The sequence below is a fragment of the Lycorma delicatula genome, chromosome 6, assembly GCF_047948215.1.
Source record: "Lycorma delicatula isolate Av1 chromosome 6, ASM4794821v1, whole genome shotgun sequence".
NCBI lineage: Eukaryota > Metazoa > Arthropoda > Insecta > Hemiptera > Fulgoridae > Lycorma > Lycorma delicatula.
The window spans coordinates 19,328,381-19,345,933 of record NC_134460.1 but is presented as its reverse complement, the minus strand read 5'-3'; the positions used below and the strand labels follow the sequence as shown (position 1 = coordinate 19,345,933).

Here is a 17,553-nt window from a genome sequence, read left to right as displayed (position 1 = left end):
ATTTTATTAATTTTTAAAACTAAGCTAGCGTTCACCGGCATGTACATTTTATTCTTGGGCCTTACAATTCTTTTGCACTCGGGCACAAAATTACTCGATTATGTTATCGCTAGTCTACTTTCGTTACTCATTAGGTATCAAAAGGATTAAGATATCTAGCCTTTCTATACGGTCGGGCGGTCAGTATTTCATACATAATAAACTAATTAATTTTTCTATTAAAGAATTTGCTGTAATTTTTGGAAAATAATTTCTGAATTTCTTGTCAATAGGACATGAAAATATTTTCATATAAGTAAATTAATTTGTTATACATTCTAACGGCAAAAGTTTGTAACAGCACCATTTACTTTCTTTTTTTTTTGCTTGATGACATCACCACATAAGCTTGAAACTTGTGCGTGGGATTTATGAACTGATCTCAATCGCACCCTGGCCACTAATATCATTTCACTTTTCCTTTGGTACCAAAAAGATTAAGATATAATGTTTTAGTAGATGTGTGGGCGGTTACATTTCGTAAATAATAATTCACCAATTTTTTATGTGACTAGCAGATGTAGTTGGTTTTTTGCTGAAATTTTAAGAAAATGGAAAAATGCTTGTTATTTATTGGTCTTAACCGTAAATTGTTTTTATTAAATATATATTTTCATAACTTTCATATTCCATAATCTTCTGATTGTCATTTTCAGCTTTTGCTTTCCCTTCTCGGAATGCTTTTACTTCATTGTACGTAGTAAAGGAAGTATTGTGATAGCGAAAAATTTTGGTTTTCAGATTTCAACGGAAATGTCCATTTTGATCATTCCTGAATCTATTTTGGCTAGTTTCGGTGTGACGTCTGTATATGAACGTACGTATGTATCTCACATAACTCAAAAACGATTAGCCGTAGGATGTTGACATTCTGGATTTAGGACTGTTCTATAGTTGTGCACCTCCCCTTTTGATTGCAATTGACGAACAAAAATGGCCAAAAAACCCCAAAATGCAAAAAAAATTCGATTTTGAACGTTTTCGTAATTGCAGTAATAAGCCCTCATGAGAGATGAACGATATATCATAATTGGTCCTTATTTTCATTGGTTTCAGAGTTATAGCCAAATGAAATTTTAATTAATGAAATATTAGGATCTTACAAGGAGAAGGCACATCGGTTCGAATTGATCTCATTTTCTTTCTTTTTTAATTTTTTTTCTTAATTTAAATACATTGATTTATTAATAATTATTAATCTGTGATTGTAAAAATAAAATGACAATAAACGCAATAATTTCGATAACTAAAAAAAAAATATGAAAAAATCAGACGTTATTAGAGAAATAAAACTTTATGTACTTTAAAAAATATGTATATGTTATTTAATAGGCGTCCAAGAAAGTCATGTGGTGTCCACGTAAAATGTTTAATTAATTATTAGAGTAAAAAGCAAGACCTCCATTTAAACTATTGATTTCAAAATTAAGCTATGATTAATTTCTATTTTTCTTTGCTTATGATGGTTAATTTGCTTACATTAAAAGTTATTAAACATAAAAATCCTTTTTGAAAAATAGCTTTTAGATTAAAATTTGAAACATATTTCACCTTAATGAAAGTAATCTTTTTCTAATAACCGAAGAGAAATAAAAAATAGTACCGAAAGAATCAAGAAATAACGTTTTATTAAGTGATCGGCCATTCACCATTTCATAAGTAATAAACTAATTAATTTATTTATTAACAATATTGCTATTTTCTAACGATATCAGAATAAAAATTTCATTTTTATTAGTAACTAGCAGATATATCGTTAGTTTTTTTTGTCTAATGTTAAATGAATGTGTTATAAATTTAGTATTATTGGTTTAAAAGGTAAAAAACATGTTTTGAAAAACATGCTCATATATTAATTAATTTTCGTAATCAATACGCTGTATTTATTTGCCCTTTTTTCCTCTTCCTGTGATGTTTGCTAATTAGTATTTTGAAGGATAAAAACATACGTCAACACATATACAAACACGCATGCGCATACTTAAAAAGAGAAAGCGAGTGGGGGAGCGCACCTACGAGATCAAAGAGACAAGCTATAAAAGAATCGTTAATTAATAACAAACCAGTTATAAATATTATTATAGGATATTAATCGTGATTGTTTATAATAAAATGCAGTATAGATTAATTATAATTTAAAAATATAAATCTGGAATCTTGAAATGAACATAATTTTTAGAGCGAAATTTTGAACTTTAAATATGTTTTGGAGAAATTTCCTGCTTGTGACCAATTAAAGGAAAAAAAATTAATTTAAAATAAAAATATGTTTTGATAGATAATTACATTGTTGTAATAAATTAAGAAAAAACCTATAGAAAGAAATAAAACATACATAATTAAGATTTAATTCCTATTTAAGGTATAATTTCTTTAATGAACATTAATGTCACGATTTTACTGCGTCGCTCTGCCACAATTTTAGATCGTACGGGCTAAATTGAATATTACGCTCTAATAAATAAATAGTAGTAGTGTTTTGAGAATTGTCAATTTAAAGACTTTCACCTACCGGCATGATGTTGTCAGTCAAGGTCAGTTTTCATTTTCAACTGGCATTCTACAGTTGTCGTAGTATAACAGCTATGTTGCACAAAGCTTTGGAGAAATTCTTTCTTTAACGGTATTATTTGAAGATCAATAAAGAAATTTCTTTTTCGAACGTAAAATTAAAAAAAAAATTACTTCCTTTTTAATAAATAAAAAATTATTATAATTTTAGTTAGTAATAAAGTATAAATTAGTTTCTGAATTATGCGTGTATGTTACGTTGTATAAATAAAAACGTTGTGAGCACTGTGACCTAAAATATGAGTCACTTCCGTAATTGGCCAGTTTATTTTCATGAATAATAAACATCTCATATCGAGCGTAAACGAGAAAGTAAAAGTTAAGTAAAATTTTGGTTCTTTCTTCATTGAAATATTGTATTTATTAGCTATAAGAATTACACCTTTACTCTATTCACCAAAAAGATTGGTAATACATTGGACATTATTATTTTTAAAAAGGAAATCGGTGCATTTTGTATTTCAGACATTATACATGTTTCATAGCCGTAAGAAACAGTGGAACATACTAATAGTAGTAAGTAATAATTTAAAGTATCATATCATATCATTATATATCTCATATCGTGAAACATTCATTATGTGCGTTGCCTAGTCAATAATATGAATTGCTCATTATATTACTTAGCAGTGGAATTAATGATTTAATATGACGATAATTTATAAAAAATAATATAAAGAACACATAAATGAAATTCTGTGGCTGGAGCATCATTCCTGAACAGCTCATCAATTTTTATTGAAAGTGGCATGTTGATTTCATTTTGATTCTTGATTAAACTTTATACTGAGGTTCATTACTATAATGAGTTTTAATATAACGTATGATCAAATTTTTTTTCCATTTTATCGATGTAATTTTATCTATAAAAAATACATATTTTAATCTTTCTAACATTTTTTAAAAACAATTTTTTTTTTCACTACTGCTAATTTATATTTTGCTTACGGCTGAAGCTAATGTATAGGCCACCATCGACTGCCATATAATGATTATGTAAATATAGTTTTATAAAAGTAATAAATAATACGTTAATTATGAAAAAAAAATAAAAAATAAAAAACCGTATTATTTCTGTTTGAGCTATAGGAGCTTTGAGAACGCGTAATAATATTTTTAAAGGTTTTTTATGTTTGACTTGGATCCAGAAATATTCAATTGTAATTCACATGATTAAGAGAAGATTTTGATATCTTATTCATGCAAATTTAACATTTTTAATTAATATAAAAAATTAATTATTAATTAATATTAATATTATTAATTATTTAATTATTATTATCGCTTTCAGCTATAGCGATATGTGCTGCTATAGCAGCTATATTGTGTAATAACTTTTATAACAGCTTTATTATTGAATAATAACGGGAAAGTATATAGATTGGTAAAAAAAAATCTAAAAAAATTGGTTATTTTTAAGATTTGTGCCTTAAGGAATCGTAACAAATCTTTATTAAAAAAAAGTTAGATTTAAATAAATTGTAAATAATATGCGAAATTTTCTTTATTCAATGCTCTCAAGTTCAAAAAATCTATCTTGTCAAACGGACGTTTGTGAGTATGTACGTTGACCTAAATTTGATCTTATAACTTTTGACCTCATTAACCGATTTTCTTGAAACTTAGTATATAAGTACTACCTTCGGAAGGAAAGAATGTATTAATTTTTTTTTTCAAAAAATTGAGAATGGGATAGATGTGTTTTAGCCGAAATAAAATTCCAATCTTTACTGGAGCACTTTAGCAAAAACGTTTTTTGTTTTTTTTTTTATAAAGTTGAAGTTTTTTTTATCAACATCACAGGTCACTAAAAACATTTATTTGATATTCACCCTCATCCCAAAAAAATGAATTAAATATTTTTATTTTTTCAGAAAAGGAATTAATGGGAGTTTTTGCTTTTATATTTTCTACATCGATTGGCCTTTTCAAACCATTATAACAAGTTTTTGCCCGTATAATATGCTCATATGGTCTGTGGTAACAAAAAATATTTTTTTTAATTTTAAAAATTACAGTGATTTCAAAACAAATTACTAAGGACCATCAATCACAGAGGCGCCTTGGTTGGTAAGAAACAGTGAAATCCACGATTATCTGGGTTTACCGTACGTTCGAGAAGAAATACAACGATTAGGTACTAAATATAAATTGCAGCTACTTAACTTATGTGAATTATTCAGCTATTATTAAACCTTCTAGACAATAGTGAAGACGTTACAAGACTAAAACGACTTCACGTGTTGAACCTTGGTGTCTTTATGTGATTTGAGGTGGAAAAAAAAAATTGATGTGGATCAATTTAGTGTTACCCATCATATCATTATTGCAGTTCCTTCAATTCAAATAATTATTCATTCATTATTAATTATAAATTTGTTTTCATTTTTCTCTTGTTTATGAATTCTTATGATTATTTTTGTTTTGTGTTGAACTACCAATTGCACTGTTCTCTGATCTAACTTTATGTGTATTTTACAAAACATTAGATGTTCTGTTTAGGAATATTAATATGTAATTTTTGAGAAACTTCGATGAAAGCCTTTCTATATAAGATTGAATATGTCATCATATTTATTTATGGTTTCTGTAATAGTTTAACCGATTGTAAAATTTAACTTGAGGTAAAAAAAAATTCAAGTTTTTTAAATTTTATATAACTTAAAATCCATTTCGCAAATTACTAAAAGTAATTTAAAATGTAAAAATCTTTATTTTTACTTTCCCGCCTAGCGCTATAGCAGAGCTATAGTATGGTAACCGGTCCAATTTGGGCAAATGCGGTTTTCACTAGATCTTTACTTTTTGACTCCTAAGAGAACCGAAAATCTAAAAAACCAGAAAGAAATTTTCCGGATATTCGTATATACGTGTGTGTGTGTGTGTTCCGTGTTAGGATTTGAATACTAAATCGTGGATACCAGTGGGTTGGGTTTCAATTAACCACACATCTCAGGAACGGTCAAACAAGGTTACAACACTTCATTTACATGCATACAGTATAAGTAATCCTCATTCATCCTCTGAAGTAATTAATACCTTCTGGTGGTTCCGAAGGCTAAACAGAAAAAGAAAAAAAGGTATCGCACCCTAAATCATCTTACATCTCCAGCACTACTCGACTGATTTTGACCAAACTTGAGCAGACTACTTCTATATCTGAGGAATGCCATTAAATTTTCAACTTAAAAGGTCAAGGGGTGAGGTTGTACAGCAAGGTCACCCTCTGTATCTCGAAATTTCGCCTAATTAAGGTCTTATTTTTCTTAGGCACATTTGTTAACAATTAAAAAATAATATTTCAACAAAAAAATTTTTGCAAAATTGCACCCCCACCCCAAAAAATTCTCTAAATAAACTGGTGGCTAAGCGGGTATACTGCATCATTAGTACCTCCTGTCACCACAATGAGTGCTTTTGTAGCACTGACGTACAGCTGCTGTAGTCAACTGCTATGTTGTGATGTCACAGGTAAGCTTTAGAATTAAATAAATGAATAATATTTAAAGTATAAAAAAGTATTTAAAGTAGTCGCTAGCAAAAACCGGCGCGAATGAAATACTGTATGCGCGCTCACTTTTGTTAGAATCATTAGAATTAAATAAATAAAAAAATACTATATTTAAATAAAATGATAAATATTGTGTGTTTGTGTGTGTGTGTGTGTGTGTGTGTGTGTGTGTGTGTGTGTGTATGTGCATTCCGTGCAACAGAAAAAAGCAGCGTAGCGGGAAAGTCCTACAATTGTGCTAGCTTTTTTATTAGCCCTTAATATTTGGTATTTCTTGAAAAAAAAAAATTAGCCAAAACGTTTAACCGCCTTCTTAAAATACTAAAACTTTGTTTATCTAGAATTATAACTGTATCTTTGTATTTTTTTAAACAATTTCAAAAAGATCTATTTTAAAATTAATTATTACCACTGATGGATTATTTTGTTAAAAAATAATTTTACCTAAATGCTTCCCTTTGAGTATGGGAGCTCCCAACATGAAAAAAAATATATATATTTTGTTAGAGAATAAAGTCAGTATAACTTAATACCTTTCCCCTGATGGGAGAATCCAAAATTAAAAAAAAAATCGAATTTTTAAAAAAAATTTTAATTTATTTAAAAACAATTTTAGTAAATATTTTAATCATTAGAAAAATCCTCCTGATGCATGAGTCCCCAAATAGCTTAAAATAATTGAATTTAAAATACTTTATGGATTAGCCAGAAAGTGTTTTTCAAAAATGAATTGCATAACTTGACTGGCGTAGCCGGGAAATCGTCGGATTTTAAAAAGCAAGCTTATATTTATTTACCTGTATATTTTTCATTTTACTCTATGTAATTTTCAATTTAATTTTTTTATATTTATTTCTAGAGACTCAATTTAAATTTACTTTAAATTAAGTCTGGAAATCCTTATCTCCTAGTGTTAAAACTTTATGCACACGTCCAATTTACATCAGGTACGGTTTAAAAGAGTTGAACCATTTAAAACTATAAAGACATAGATAACCAACAGAGGAAAATGTAATAAATATAACCTTTTTAGTCTCTCTGAAGCCTTCCGCGGTGAATTGCGTCTCTAAGAGCGACTGAAAATGTTTTTACTTTAGTTTCAAAGCCTAGCATTTATTAAATTTAACTGAGCCAAAGAAAATGTTTTCCTTCAAATGCTTTTGATATTTGAAACAATTTATTTTTGTAACTATCAGACCTGGCAATGCTTCGTCATTGCTAGATTTATATATATATATATATATAAATTAAATGAACACAACTGAAGGTTTGATAAAACATTAACAAAATGAACATTACGGAACTTAACAAAATTTAACTTTTCCCTTTCACCCTTTTTCCCCTTTTCCTTTCCTACTTTTCTCCCCTTTTACTTTTCCCATTTTCCCTTTTCCCGTATTTATGTTACCACATTCCCTTTTCCCTGTTTCTCTTTCCCTTATTTCCCGTTCACTTTTCTCCTTCCTTTTTGCTTTTTCCTTTTCCCTTTCCATTTTCTTTTCCCAGTTTTTCCCTTTTTCTTGTTACCATTTTCCTCTTGATCCCTTTTTTCCTTCTTCCCTTTTACCTTTTTCAATTTTTCCTGTTCCGATTTTTCCCTTTCTCCCTTTTTCCCTGCGCGTAAATCGGTCCAGTAGTTTTTTACTCTTTAGCGGACACACAAATCGGAAACATTGAAATGAATTGTAAAATAGTTAGTACAGAGTGTGTTGCTTTTACGTCCGACAGATAGCGCTGTTTTTAAAAAAAACGTTTTTAATAGTCACAGGTGTGACATCTTAGGTATATAAATAAAATAGTAGGTATATAAAAACACGCGCGTATTCGAACGTAACGTTATGTCAAAATTTCAAAGCAATCGGTGAAGAACTTTCGGAGATTTAAGATTTTCAACAAACGAACATTTACATTTTTATTTAAATAGATTACACACTTGTTAAAATTAAATGTCATTTTAGTTGTCATTCGATCATTTGTTGTATAAAATTTTTGATTCTTCACTTCAGAAATGGGGACAAAACATTTTTATTAATCGAAACTTGCACAATTATTTCTCCTCGGGATTTCCGATAATAATAATTTGTGAAATAGAAGAAAAAATTGTTAAAGTATTTAATTAATTTATCAGATTTGTTTCTTTTATTATTAGTAAATTTTAATGATTGACTAATTTAAATTTCATTATAACATTTTTTCACAAACGATCTGAATTATCGTAAATTCTGAAATAGAGAAATTTTACTTTTATATTCTTTTCTTAATATGAACGGATTACAAATATCAGTAAATAATAAATAAGAATAACCATTCTTTATCCTCCGAATAACTGTAGTTATCTTTTTACAAAGAAGAAACTATTTAATTTAAAAGGAAAAAGGTTTCGTACGTATATTTTTTGAAAGCTTTTTATTTTAATTTTGTCCTATTTTCATCGAGTAACTGACAAAAAAATATTGCCGCAAGAATACTAAATGGTCTCTTCCAATTTAATGAAAAAACGTCTTTCCTCAAGAAAAGGAAGGAACCTTTTTATAAGCTTTTATTTAACTTGCTTTAGTTATAATCAAATCTTGCTATATCTTTTGATCTATCGTATGAAAATCATTGAAATTTGATTCACGTATGTAACTTCGATGATAATACAATGCTACAGTGTCGGAATTTGATATAACCCACCCCCACGCCACCACGCGCTACCCCTACGCTAAATTCATGCATTTAATTGAAAATTTTCATTTCTCATGAACTATCGTATGAAAATGATTGAAATTTGGTACACGTTTTAACTTCGATGTGTAAAAATAAATATTTCTACTTTTTAGTCTTAATAAACAAACAAACTTGAACAAACAATAATATTCAGATATAAATATTATTAAGAATATTTTTTTGGATTTAAAAAGTTCATTTTTCATTAAAACTAAAAGTAAAAAATACAAAAAACCACGCTTTTATAATATTAAACTAAAAACTAAATATTTTCATTACTTTTAATTTTAAAATTTGATAATTTTAAAATTTATTTATTTTTTATTTATTGGTTACTTATTAGATATTTACATAATTTATTTTTTACTTTTCGGTGCATTTTTATATTTGTTAATATATATAATATTTTTTTGTTTAAAATTCTCAATTTGATTTAATTCTTATTTTTTACTTTTTAGAGGGTTTTTCTAATTTGTTTCCGTTTTTATTAATGTTAATATTAATATTAGTTAAATAAAAGCTTTTTTAAAAAATAATTTTTTATATGTAATCAAATATATTTTTGTAATTTTTTTTTGTACTTTTGTATTTTTTTTTTTTTTGAAATTGTTTGGAAGAAACTTGTTTAAAATTCAACTTAGTTTTATTTTTATTGCTTGGAAACATTTTGCTAAACTGCATCCTAAGCAAATAATTATAAATATCAAGTGGAACGTTCCAATTGCTGTTCCACGATATAAATTGTAAGCTCTTTTTTAATATAAAATTAAAATTTTTTCTAACTGCTTTTAAAAAAAATATGTATATTTTAATTGAAACGATGTGGTCCACTAGTGTATATTTCTAATAAAGACACATGAAATACTGATTTCTTTGGTAATGGCAGACAATAATTGGAACAAATGAAATAATGGGCTTTTTATATACAGTTAATATGAAAGGCAATTATACGTCAACTATAAAAGTCATTCTTATTGTTTTGCAGATGATAAATTTAAATATGATTTATCAAAAGTACTTTTAAATGTATGTCAAATGAAAATTAATAAATACGAGTTTTTTTTAAAGGTGCCGTAAAAGATAAAAAAATACGTAAATATTTATTTCATATAACAGAATCGTTAATAATATCGAAAACAACTATTATCTCAATTATATATAAAAATTACATAATTGGGCCTCAAATCTATTTACCTTTACAATAAATAATATAATATGTCAAGAAAAGTAATAAATTAATACTTTAATATTAATAATAAAATATTTTAAACTTTCATGTAAAATTTAATTGTAAATATAGTTTTTTTGTCGTCATTTGACTAATTTGATGCAGCTCTCCAAGATTCCCTATCTAGTGCTAGTCGTTTCATTTCAGTATACCCCCTACATCCTACATCCCCAACAATTTGTTTTACATATTCCAAACGTGGCCTGCATAGACAATTTTTTCCTTTTACCTGTCCTTTCCAATATTAAAGCGACTATTCCAGGACGCCTTAGTATGTGGCCTATAAGTCTGTCTCTTCTTTTAACTATATTTTTCCAAATGCTTCTTTCTTCATCTATTTGCCGCAACACCTCTTCATTTGTTACTTTATCCACCTACCTGATTTTTAACGTTCTCCTATAGCACCACATTTCAAAAGCTTCTAATCTTTTCTTCTCAGGTATTCCGATCGTCCAAGTTTCACTTCCATATAAAGCTACGCTCCAAACATATACTTTCAAAAATGTTTTCCTGACGCCTTTAAATTAATTTTTGATGTAAACAAATTATATTTCTGACAGAAGGCTCGTTTCGCCTGTACTATTTCGGCATATATATATATATACAGTAAAATGTTGAAATATATATATATATATATATATATATATATATATATATACACACAGTAAAATATATATGTATATACAGTTTTTATAAAACCTAAAATACCAAATAAAATAATTTTACTATAAGATGTATCACTGAAGTCGTATCTTTCAAGTTTTTGTCAATTTGTTTTTAATTATTTTAGTGTTTTTATATAACTGATGATAAGCGAGTGTTGAAACACGTTTTATCACGTGATATTTGCTAGGACAAATAAAATACCGTATTTACTCGCGTGATTCAACATTTTTTTTGACCAACATTTTTAAAAAAGTAAGTGCGTGATTTACGCCAGGAAACGATTTTACATAAGTTTACAACGAAAATAAAATGTAATCAGTAAGAGAATTATAAAAATTTGACTGAATATTTTATTTTTTCAAAATAATGTTTAAAAATTCAGGTGCGAGAATTACGCCAGTAAATACGGTAATCGATTTTTACTAAATCGAGTGAATCACGAATAAAGGTATTTATATGTATATATATTTAACCCGCCGGGTTAGTCTAGTGGTTAAACTCGTCATCGCAAAATCAGCTGATTTTCGAAGTCGAGAGTTCTAAGGTTCGATAAGGTGTTGTAAACACAGTTGCTTCTACGTTATGGATTTGAATGCTAGACTTTGGATACCGGTGTTATTTGGTAGTTCGGTTTCAATTAACCACACGACTCAGGACTGGTCGCCCTGAGTCTGTTCAATCATTACACATTTACCGGTACATTTACACTTACACGCCAGACTGCGAACAGATGGATTGGCATCTTGCAGAGTACTGTTGACATCATGTCACAGTGCTGTTATTCTGTAACCTGGTAAAATAAATAAGTAATAAAAAATGCATATCGCTGATTTTCAAAAATTTGAAACAGTCAACAAAATTTTTCCATTAAATCTCTGATATCATCAGAACGTATTGTCCGATTAAAATGAATAAAACCCCTTAAAAAAAATTATTCGCATTCATTTTATTTCTTTATTTCACTCGCGAGAATGACAATTTTCTATAACAATTAGCAAAAGGATTAAATAACTTGAAATTTAATTAGTGCACACGCAAAAAAATAATACTAGAAATGATCTTGTTTAAAATACACTGTTCTTATAAAAATTATAAAATTTTCATGCAAAACGTATGTATAAATATTTCTTAAATTAATCTTTATAAATATCTATGCAGAAAAGTCTTTATTTAATAAATAATATTTAAAAATAGTTTCTTTGTTTAAAAATATCCGTTTTCTATTAAGATATAAAGAATTCGATTTTATATTAAGTAGTTTTGAAAAATTATTTCTTCATATACCTCTGTAGATTAATAAACAATAAAATTTCTTTGCAAATTTCTTCTACCTCAAGAATTACTTTTTCTTGTGATAAATGAACAATCCAAATAAAGTTTGTGTATTTTCTAGATTTCATCTCCATGTATGATTCCATATAATTTATATCTTCTATAACTATTTATTATAGTTGTAACTCAAATTATTACATACAAAAAATGATACGGTATGCCTAAAAATTACACAAACTTAGTTTAGGTCATACTGCTGATTCTATAATAAATTTATGTAGCTAAATGTATACCTAAAACTTTCTTTAAATTTCAATAAATAAAAGTGGTAAACTAATCTTTAGACAAGCATTATCGGAGTTTTAAGCAAACATCGATTTGTTTATTATTTTGAATTATATTAAAATATACAACCTAATCAATAAAACATAATATTTAATATTAATCAGACAATATGTAATTATGTAATAAAGATGATAAATAGTTGTACATTATATATTAAGTAATTTTATATATGTTTAACAGTTTTATCTCAGAATGTTAATAAAAATGCCGATGCCGATCTCCGTGGCGGATTGGTAGCATAGCGGATTGGCAGATTGGACCTTTCACCGGAGGTCCGGGTTCAAATCCCGGTCACGCACGTCATTTTTCATACCCTACAAAATTTCCATCTCATATTCCTCCATGCACTAGCTTCGAGCTTATATAGTGAATTAATCATCCCAAAAAAAAAGAAGAAAAATATTTGGTACTTTTGAATTAATGTACTACTATGAATTACTAGCATATGTATTACATATTAAGTAAATCAAAGTAGTAGTTATATCATTAAATATGAAATATATAAAAAATAAAAATTCAATATTATATTTTAATTTAAAAATACAATAAATAGTCATATTAAAATTTAATCTACTGAATTTAAATATATTTCACACAGAACCAATTATACATTAAAACGTTTCTTTAAATAAAAAAAATATTTCAAAACATTTTCAGCGTCTTTACAACCAACACCAGCGATTAGATTATCTATTCTGTTCATTTTTTAAAATTGTAAAGCAATATATAAATGTAAAATAAGTGTTTTATTGTTTTAGAAAACTGCTTCTTAATGACGATATAATAACTTATCTTATAATATATATTATAAAAAAGAAAAAGATAAAATATTAAACTTAATACTTACATAAATAATTTAAAATAAAGAATATTATAATAATATATATCAAATAATAACATAAGAATAAATATAATAAACAAACAAAATTCCATTCCAGATTATCAAAACTGATTAATGTCTAATCACTCATTAACAGTATTGCACTTTGATTCAGTACAGCGAGATCAATAAGCAGAGTGGTTAATAAAAAGCAACACTTTTAAAATACATATTTTTTTTAATAACATTAGCAAAAAAAGAAGGAAATCTATATAGGTTAGAATTAAAATAATAACATTTATTAAAACCGGTTGTATATCGTAGTCAGCAAGATACTGCCATGACCTTGGTAAGACCTTGAATTTTATATTGTAATAGAGAGGAAGTAAGTATAATGATTTTAAAGATTCATATAAAATAAAAAACTTATTTAGTAATAAAATATTCAGATTAAAAAGGAGAAAACGAACAGAAAAATCACATAAATAGAATGTAGTTGGGAAAACAAACGATACAAATTTCACCATATAAAAAATTTAAACAGGTTTCGTTTTATAAGCAATTCATTTTACTGGCACTAGTTTAAGAAAAAATACGTTATTTTTTCTTAGAATTTTTCGGGCTTATCATGAAGTAATTATAGAGAAACACGATATTTTAAGAAAACGAAAAAAATTAAGAAACGGAAAAAAATTCAATACATGCTGTACAAGTGAAAGTAAAGAAAAAATATTTTGTATAAACACGGGTCCGGAAAAGCTTCATATAAATAAATCCCTTTGTAATACCGGAGGAAAATAATGAAAGTCATATTTTATTTTCTATTTCTTTTTCGTTCATTTAATTTTATTGTTAAAAAATCTTTCTTCTAAATCAAGAATCAAAGAATACCCGACTTTGATAAATTTGTAATTCGAACTTGAAATAAACATGCAAACATAATTACCATTATAAACAATGTCAATGGAATGTTTTTATAAAGCGTTCCGTTCGTGTTTGCTTTCATTACAAGCCTGTGGACCAGTTCATTGATATGAACTTTTTTTTATGTGTAATTAAGCACCCCAAGGCAACCGGCCCCTTGCTGATAAGCAAAACCGGTCGACTTAGTTTGCCGCGGCAGCAGTCTCTGCCTAGCCTGTCTTGCTCCTCCTCCAGGGGACTTACCCATCGCGGTTTCTCTAGCCCCATCAGAGTGTACTTTCGCAGGGTAGTCAACACATCCCTCCGATAGAGAGCTCCCCTTCCCTGCCCTAATCTACCACATCCAAGTATGCCTTTCATACACACTTCACTCTCCCCGCGACGCGATACGTATGCTCACACCTTGAGGGTCCCCTACGCCATCCTCGGGGAGCCCCTATCTACTCAGTGAGCAGACCCGAACACCCTAGGCATTGAGGCTGCTTCCCTGGCCCTAAACGTCGCCACGTTTCATCTTTTTTTTTTTTGTTTTAAATATTCCCTAGAAATATTGCATGCAAATTCTATATTACAAAGTCTGTATTTCATCAACTTCTGCACAGTAATGAATACCATACATTATTTAAACAAGCAAACATGAATGAGAAGTATGAAATCATAGTATGAACTTACTAAATAAAAAGGTATTATTATTTTACTTATAAAACCTGTAGATCGTTTAATGATTTATAAAATAAAACTTTCCGATAATGGGCTAATTAAAAGTTATTTGAGGACTATAAAAAAATAAATAAAAAACAATAACTACAATAACTGTCCCATACGAAGGAAAAACAAAAAAAGGACATTTTATAATATTGTTTTAAGATAATAATTATTATCATATTTTCTGCTAAGAACACTATATCTATACGAGTACTGTTTACCTTACTTGGCTTCATTCTTTTATTAAATGTTGAGCGTTTCGTCACAACTCCATTGTCAAAACTTATTGTACTGGCATTTTTAAATTTCTGTTAGTCTTTATATTGCGCTTAGTCAACGCCCTCCCTTTATTTGACGTCATACTTTATCTGACCTTCTCTGTTCCGAAACGCGTCAACATATAATAAAAGAATGAAGTTAAGTAAGGTAAACAGTACTCAACATAGACATTTTATAATCTGTTTTCATAACAATTCGTATATATTTATTTACCACGCGCACTTAAGTAAGACGCCCACCCGCGTTTGGAAAATTGAAAATAATAAATGTTATGTTTTGCAGTTTATTAAAAAATTCACCATAGAAGATTAAACGTATTTGTTATTTGCATAATTCCACTAAATCAGTTTATATTGTAAATATTTAATTAAAAGCATAGAAATTATAGTTAATATTTATTTACCTTATAACAGTCATCAGTGCTCGAGTTTCCTTTATCCGTAGAATTGCAAATATCTTTGTAATTACTTAACCATAAATAATCATCTTCATTTCTATCGGAAGCGTCTGAAATATAGCATTTCTTGAACGATTTATTAATCAAATCACCCTCTCAAAAACCAAAGAGGGTTTCTTAATTTTACCAGTCTCTTTACGAGACTGATGTAATTTCGTATATCGTGTTGGCCAACCAGTTTATTTAGTATTTACGAAGTTTGGTTTTAAATGGTCGGTTTACGCAGATATCTAGAGGTTGCAAAATAGTGGTCACTTCACCAGGAATAATAAACCTGATCACACTTTCCAGCAATCAATCTTCACTTTACACCATCTGTCATACGACCCCTAAAACTGTCCATGTATGGATGTTTTGTGTAATAAAGAGCCTCCAAGATGCATTTAATCCATTATTCCAGTACTAATTCATTATTCATCCATCTCTTTTCTGGTGCACGTACCATAATATTGACAATATCCATAAAAGTCAATCGGTAATTTATTACAGTAAGGATATTTCTAAATTATTTATACAAAAGTAACCTTTAATAATGAACAAAGTACGAATAAATAACTTACAGAAATGTTTGATACAACAGTGAATATAGTATATCATCAAGCTGGCCATCTTTTGTAACACGGCAGGTGTTTCATATGCAATCAATTTCCTGCCAAATACTATGAAGCATATCTTGATATCAGTTGGCAACTGTTTATGTTATCCGATGCCTCAGCTCGTCACATTTTCTGGAAGCGGAGAAACAAACACTCTGTCTTTAACGCAACCTCACAGAGAGAAGTTCCTTTGAGATAAATCAGGCGATTGTAGTGGTCAGGAAATTGTTCCACCACGTCCAATCCAAGTCGGCACTTTACTATTCAGATACGCGACAACTGTACGATGATAATATGATGACACACCATTTCTCTGGAAAATGAATTCTGTGCCCATATCCTATTGTAATTGTGGCATTAGATAACGGTTAAGCATGTCCAGATATGATGTGTTACAGTTGACTCGGAAAAAAAGAAAGGACCGTAAATTTAGTGACGGCTTACAGCACAAAAAACATCTACCTTAGGCGAGTCCCGTATACATTCGGTTGTGTGATTTGGATTCCGCTCACCCCATATCCGAACGTTATATCGATTCATTTTATCGCTGATATCATTTGATTACTGGTTGTTTCGTCACTGAACACAATTTTATTAAGATAATTAATTATATTCAGTCTCAATTTTGTTTAACATGTTTACACAAAACTCAGTTCGTTTTTCTTTATTGCATTCACTCAAATCTTGTATCAGTTGTAATTTTTAGGGGTTCAATGACAGTCGATTACGCAATACTCTCCACACTGTAACCCTAGGAATATTCAATTCTAAGCTGGTGAGTCCCGTTTATTTACCTGGACTACGAATGAACGGCTGCCGCAATTGTTCGATTGCCATTTCAGAAACTGAAGGTCTTCCTGACCTGGCCTCCCATGTGATACACAATCTGTTTCAATAAAACGATTGTATCATGCAATAACAGACTGTCTTTGAGATAGTTGTTAGCGATATTTAGTCATGAATTTTCTCCGAACGGCAGTAGCCGATTTGGATTCATAAAATAATAAACACTGAGCACGCTCTGCACAGGTGTATGACTCCATGAAGACTGATGAAATTACTCATTCGCGCGTGCCACGTAGTGAGAACGTCGGGAACTAATGGTATTAGGCGGTAATGAAACTTGAATATATAATGTACTCAGTGATGTATCAAACAATTCTTTAAGTTATTTACTTTTTTCATTATTAAATGTTACTTTTGTATAATTAATTTAGAAATACCCTTAAAACAAATACGACTTATAATAAACACAATACATGTGAATTAATCAAACATATAATGTACAGATTTGTAATAAAATGTGTAATTAAAGTATGCAAACAATGCTTTATTATAACCAACGCAGAATTTAACTTAGTTTTATCTCGATAGATATTCCATGAGCACGTATATGTTCGGTTATCAAAACAAAAACTTCATCATTATAAA

At 28.5% G+C, this 17,553-nt stretch overlaps 1 protein-coding gene across 1 annotated transcript in view; it reads right to left on the bottom strand.

Moving 5' to 3' along the window:
- Hexo2 (beta-hexosaminidase 2) overlaps nucleotides 1-13,323 on the bottom strand; it is a 90,181-nt gene extending 76,858 nt beyond the window's left edge. Inside the window, exon 1 of the mRNA XM_075369344.1 lies at nucleotides 13,189-13,323. The gene's annotated coding sequence lies outside the window, so the exon portion shown is untranslated. The remainder of the gene's footprint in view (nucleotides 1-13,188) is intronic.
- Between the last annotated feature and the right edge of the window lie 4,230 nt (nucleotides 13,324-17,553).